The following is a 5,000-nucleotide window of genomic DNA, read 5'->3' on the forward strand; positions in this document are numbered from 1 at the left end:
CCTGGTTAGTACCTGGATGGGAGACCGCTTGGGAATACCAGGTGCTGTAAGCATCTTGTCAAAACCATTTTCGACATTTCATGGATGTTCATCTCCTTTTGACCTCCTAAATCATGAAAGACTTCCCTCCTCTGCACATCTCACAACATTTTATTGAAGCTCTCCTTCTGATAATCTTCATTCCCGTAGTTGTAGAAGTAATAAAGCAAAAGAAGAGCAAGCGGCAACAAAGTCGACTCCTTTAACGAAGGGTTCTCCAAAGAGGACCCCTCACCCTCCACACCGGATCCAAATATCCAAATACACGATCCACATGCAAGACTATGGACCGTTCGGATTTCCGAAGGGGATTTGTTCAGCGACAATGTTGCTCACAGCCATACTACCCTGAAAACGCCCGATCTCGTCTGATCTCGGAAGCTGAGCAGGGTTGGGCCTGGTTAGTACCTGGATGGGAGACCGCTTTGGAATACCAGGTGCTGTAAGCATCTTGTCAAAACCATTTTCGACATTTCATGGATGTTCATCTCCTTTTGACCTCCTAAATCATGAAAGACTTCCCTCCTCTGCACATCTCACAACATTTTATTGAAGCTCTCCTTCTGATAATCTTCATTCCCGTAGTTGTAGAAGTAATAAAGCAAAAGAAGAGCAAGCGGCAACAAAGTCGACTCCTTTAACGAAGGGTTCTCCAAAGAGGACCCCTCACCCTCCACACCCGATCCAAATATCCAAATACACGATCCACATGCAAGACTATGGACCGTTCGGATTTCCAAAGGGGATTTGTTCAGCGACAATGTTGCTCACGGCCATACTACCCTGAAAACGCCCGATCTCGTCTGATCTCGGAAGCTAAGCAGGTTTGGGCCTGGTTAGTACCTGGATGGGAGACCGCTTAAGAATACCAGGTGCTGTAAGCATCTTGTCAAAACCATTTTCGACATTTCATGGATGTTCATCTCCTTTTGACCTCCTAAATCATGAAAGACTTCCCTCCTCTGCACATCTCACAACATTTTATTGAAGCTCTCCTTCTGATAATCTTCATTCCCGTAGTTGTAGAAGTAATAAAGCAAAAGAAGAGCAAGCGGCAACAAAGTCGACTCCTTTAACGAAGGGTTCTCCAAAGAGGACCCCTCACCCTCCACACCGGATCCAAATATCCAAATACACGATCCACATGCAAGACTATGGACCATTCGGATTTCCGAAGGGGATTTGTTCAGCGACAATGTTGCTCACGGCCATACTACCCTGAAAACGCCTTATCTCGTCTGATCTCGGAAGCTAAGCAGGGTTGGGCCTGGTTAGTACCTGGATGGGAGACCGCTTGGGAATACCAGGTGCTGTAAGCATCTTGTCAAAACCATTTTCGACATTTCATGGATGTTCATCTCCTTTTGACCTCCTAAATCATGAAAGACTTCCCTCCTCTGCACATCTCACAACATTTTATTGAAGCTCTCCTTCTGATAATCTTCATTCCAGTAGTTGTAGAAGTAATAAAGCAGAAGAAGAGCAAGCGGCAACAAAGTCGACTCCTTTAACGAAGGGTTCTCCAAAGAGGACCACTCACCCTCCACACCGGATCCAAATATCCAAATACACGATCCACATGCAAGACTATAAACCGTTCGGATTTCCAAAGGGGATTTGTTTAGCGACAATGTTGCTCACGGCCATACTACCCTGAAAACGCCCGATCTCGTCTGATCTTGGAAGCTAAGCAGGGTTGTGCCTGGTTAGTACCTGGATGGGAGACCGCTTGGGAATACCAGGTGCTGTAAGCATCTTGTCAAAACCATTTTCGACATTTCATGGATGTTCATCTCCTTTTGACCTCCTAAATCATGAAAGACTTCCCTCCTCTGCACATCTCACAACATTTTATTGAAGCTCTCCTTCTGATAATCTTCATTCCCGTAGTTGTAGAAGTAATAAAGCAAAAGAAGAGCAAGCGGCAACAAAGTCGACTCCTTTAACGAAGGGTTCTCCAAAGAGGACCCCTCACCCTCCACACCGGATCCAAATATCCAAATACACGATCCACATGCAAGACTATGGACCGTTCGGATTTCCGAAGGGGATTTGTTCAGCGACAATGTTGCTCACAGCCATACTACCCTGAAAACGCCCGATCTCGTCTGATCTCGGAAGCTGAGCAGGGTTGGGCCTGGTTAGTACCTGGATGGGAGACCGCTTTGGAATACCAGGTGCTGTAAGCATCTTGTCAAAACCATTTTCGACATTTCATGGATGTTCATCTCCTTTTGACCTCCTAAATCATGAAAGACTTCCCTCCTCTGCACATCTCACAACATTTTATTGAAGCTCTCCTTCTGATAATCTTCATTCCCGTAGTTGTAGAAGTAATAAAGCAAAAGAAGAGCAAGCGGCAACAAAGTCGACTCCTTTAACGAAGGGTTCTCCAAAGAGGACCCCTCACCCTCCACACCCGATCCAAATATCCAAATACACGATCCACATGCAAGACTATGGACCGTTCGGATTTCCAAAGGGGATTTGTTCAGCGACAATGTTGCTCACGGCCATACTACCCTGAAAACGCCCGATCTCGTCTGATCTCGGAAGCTAAGCAGGGTTGGGCCTGGTTAGTACCTGGATGGGAGACCGCTTAAGAATACCAGGTGCTGTAAGCATCTTGTCAAAACCATTTTCGACATTTCATGGATGTTCATCTCCTTTTGACCTCCTAAATCATGAAAGACTTCCCTCCTCTGCACATCTCACAACATTTTATTGAAGCTCTCCTTCTGATAATCTTCATTCCCGTAGTTGTAGAAGTAATAAAGCAAAAGAAGAGCAAGCGGCAACAAAGTCGACTCCTTTAACGAAGGGTTCTCCAAAGAGGACCCCTCACCCTCCACACCGGATCCAAATATCCAAATACACGATCCACATGCAAGACTATGGACCGTTCGGATTTCCGAAGGGGATTTGTTCAGCGACAATGTTGCTCACAGCCATACTACCCTGAAAACGCCCGATCTCGTCTGATCTCGGAAGCTGAGCAGGGTTGGGCCTGGTTAGTACCTGGATGGGAGACCGCTTTGGAATACCAGGTGCTGTAAGCATCTTGTCAAAACCATTTTCGACATTTCATGGATGTTCATCTCCTTTTGACCTCCTAAATCATGAAAGACTTCCCTCCTCTGCACATCTCACAACATTTTATTGAAGCTCTCCTTCTGATAATCTTCATTCCCGTAGTTGTAGAAGTAATAAAGCAAAAGAAGAGCAAGCGGCAACAAAGTCGACTCCTTTAACGAAGGGTTCTCCAAAGAGGACCCCTCACCCTCCACACCCGATCCAAATATCCAAATACACGATCCACATGCAAGACTATGGACCGTTCAGATTTCCAAAGGGGATTTGTTCAGCGACAATGTTGCTCACGGCCATACTACCCTGAAAACGCCCGATCTCGTCTGATCTCGGAAGCTAAGCAGCGTTCGGCCTGGTTAGTACCCGGATGAGAGACCGCTTGGAAATACCAGGTGCTGTAAGCATCTTGTCAAAACCATTTTCGACATTTCATGGATGTTCATCTCCTTTTGACCTCCTAAATCATGAAAGACTTCCCTCGTCTGCACATCTCACAACATTTTATTGAAGCTCTCCTTCTGATAATCTTCATTCCAGTAGTTGTAGAAGTAATAAAGCAGAAGAAGAGCAAGCGGCAACAAAGTCGACTCCTTTAACGAAGGGTTCTCCAAAGAGGACCACTCACCCTCCACACCGGATCCAAATATCCAAATACACGATCCACATGCAAGACTATAAACCGTTCGGATTTCCAAAGGGGATTTGTTTAGCGACAATGTTGCTCACGGCCATACTACCCTGAAAACGCCCGATCTCGTCTGATCTTGGAAGCTAAGCAGGGTTGTGCCTGGTTAGTACCTGGATGGGAGACCGCTTGGGAATACCAGGTGCTGTAAGCATCTTGTCAAAACCATTTTCGACATTTCATGGATGTTCATCTCCTTTTGACCTCCTAAATCATGAAAGACTTCCCTCCTCTGCACATCTCACAACATTTTATTGAAGCTCTCCTTCTGATAATCTTCATTCCCGTAGTTGTAGAAGTAATAAAGCAAAAGAAGAGCAAGCGGCAACAAAGTCGACTCCTTTAACGAAGGGTTCTCCAAAGAGGACCCCTCACCCTCCACACCGGATCCAAATATCCAAATACACGATCCACATGCAAGACTATGGACCGTTCGGATTTCCGAAGGGGATTTGTTCAGCGACAATGTTGCTCACAGCCATACTACCCTGAAAACGCCCGATCTCGTCTGATCTCGGAAGCTGAGCAGGGTTGGGCCTGGTTAGTACCTGGATGGGAGACCGCTTTGGAATACCAGGTGCTGTAAGCATCTTGTCAAAACCATTTTCGACATTTCATGGATGTTCATCTCCTTTTGACCTCCTAAATCATGAAAGACTTCCCTCCTCTGCACATCTCACAACATTTTATTGAAGCTCTCCTTCTGATAATCTTCATTCCCGTAGTTGTAGAAGTAATAAAGCAAAAGAAGAGCAAGCGGCAACAAAGTCGACTCCTTTAACGAAGGGTTCTCCAAAGAGGACCCCTCACCCTCCACACCCGATCCAAATATCCAAATACACGATCCACATGCAAGACTATGGACCGTTCGGATTTCCAAAGGGGATTTGTTCAGCGACAATGTTGCTCACGGCCATACTACCCTGAAAACGCCCGATCTCGTCTGATCTCGGAAGCTAAGCAGGGTTGGGCCTGGTTAGTACCTGGATGGGAGACCGCTTTGGAATACTAGGTGCTGTAAGCATCTTGTCAAAACCATTTTCGACATTTCATGGATGTTCAATCTCCTTTTGACCTCCTAAATCATGAAAGACTTCCCTCCTCTGCACATCTCACAACATTTTATTGAAGCTCTCCTTCTGATAATCTTCATTCCCGTAGTTGTAGAAGTAATAAAGCAAAAGAA

General features: G+C 45.7%; 11 non-coding genes and 1 pseudogene across 11 annotated transcripts in view; all 12 read left to right on the forward strand.

The window, feature by feature from the left end:
- LOC144080305 (5S ribosomal RNA) overlaps window positions 1-53 on the forward strand; it is a 119-nt gene extending 66 nt beyond the window's left edge. The window contains exon 1 of the ribosomal RNA XR_013302341.1: window positions 1-53. This exon is cut by the window's left edge and continues 66 nt beyond it. This is a non-coding gene — a ribosomal RNA (5S ribosomal RNA).
- Window positions 54-369: 316 nt separating this feature from the next.
- LOC144080211 (5S ribosomal RNA) lies at window positions 370-488 on the forward strand. The gene has a single exon (XR_013302249.1). It is a non-coding gene; the product is annotated as a 5S ribosomal RNA (ribosomal RNA).
- Window positions 489-804: 316 nt separating this feature from the next.
- On the forward strand, window positions 805-923 carry LOC144080450 (5S ribosomal RNA). Its single transcript, XR_013302481.1, has one exon. It is a non-coding gene; the product is annotated as a 5S ribosomal RNA (ribosomal RNA).
- A 316-nt stretch (window positions 924-1,239) lies between these two features.
- On the forward strand, window positions 1,240-1,358 carry LOC144080332 (5S ribosomal RNA). Its single transcript, XR_013302366.1, has one exon. It is a non-coding gene; the product is annotated as a 5S ribosomal RNA (ribosomal RNA).
- Window positions 1,359-1,674: 316 nt separating this feature from the next.
- LOC144080306 (5S ribosomal RNA) lies at window positions 1,675-1,793 on the forward strand. Its single transcript, XR_013302342.1, has one exon. It is a non-coding gene; the product is annotated as a 5S ribosomal RNA (ribosomal RNA).
- A 316-nt stretch (window positions 1,794-2,109) lies between these two features.
- Window positions 2,110-2,228, forward strand: LOC144080213 (5S ribosomal RNA). The gene has a single exon (XR_013302251.1). It is a non-coding gene; the product is annotated as a 5S ribosomal RNA (ribosomal RNA).
- Window positions 2,229-2,544: 316 nt separating this feature from the next.
- On the forward strand, window positions 2,545-2,663 carry LOC144079850 (5S ribosomal RNA). The gene has a single exon (XR_013301900.1). It is a non-coding gene; the product is annotated as a 5S ribosomal RNA (ribosomal RNA).
- Window positions 2,664-2,979: 316 nt separating this feature from the next.
- Window positions 2,980-3,098, forward strand: LOC144080214 (5S ribosomal RNA). The gene has a single exon (XR_013302252.1). It is a non-coding gene; the product is annotated as a 5S ribosomal RNA (ribosomal RNA).
- A 316-nt stretch (window positions 3,099-3,414) lies between these two features.
- On the forward strand, window positions 3,415-3,533 carry LOC144080734 (5S ribosomal RNA; annotated as a pseudogene).
- A 316-nt stretch (window positions 3,534-3,849) lies between these two features.
- On the forward strand, window positions 3,850-3,968 carry LOC144080307 (5S ribosomal RNA). The gene has a single exon (XR_013302343.1). It is a non-coding gene; the product is annotated as a 5S ribosomal RNA (ribosomal RNA).
- A 316-nt stretch (window positions 3,969-4,284) lies between these two features.
- Window positions 4,285-4,403, forward strand: LOC144080215 (5S ribosomal RNA). Its single transcript, XR_013302253.1, has one exon. It is a non-coding gene; the product is annotated as a 5S ribosomal RNA (ribosomal RNA).
- A 316-nt stretch (window positions 4,404-4,719) lies between these two features.
- On the forward strand, window positions 4,720-4,838 carry LOC144079894 (5S ribosomal RNA). Its single transcript, XR_013301942.1, has one exon. It is a non-coding gene; the product is annotated as a 5S ribosomal RNA (ribosomal RNA).
- The last annotated feature ends 162 nt before the right edge of the window (window positions 4,839-5,000 follow it).

The sequence above is a fragment of the Stigmatopora argus genome, chromosome 8, assembly GCF_051989625.1.
Source record: "Stigmatopora argus isolate UIUO_Sarg chromosome 8, RoL_Sarg_1.0, whole genome shotgun sequence".
NCBI lineage: Eukaryota > Metazoa > Chordata > Actinopteri > Syngnathiformes > Syngnathidae > Stigmatopora > Stigmatopora argus.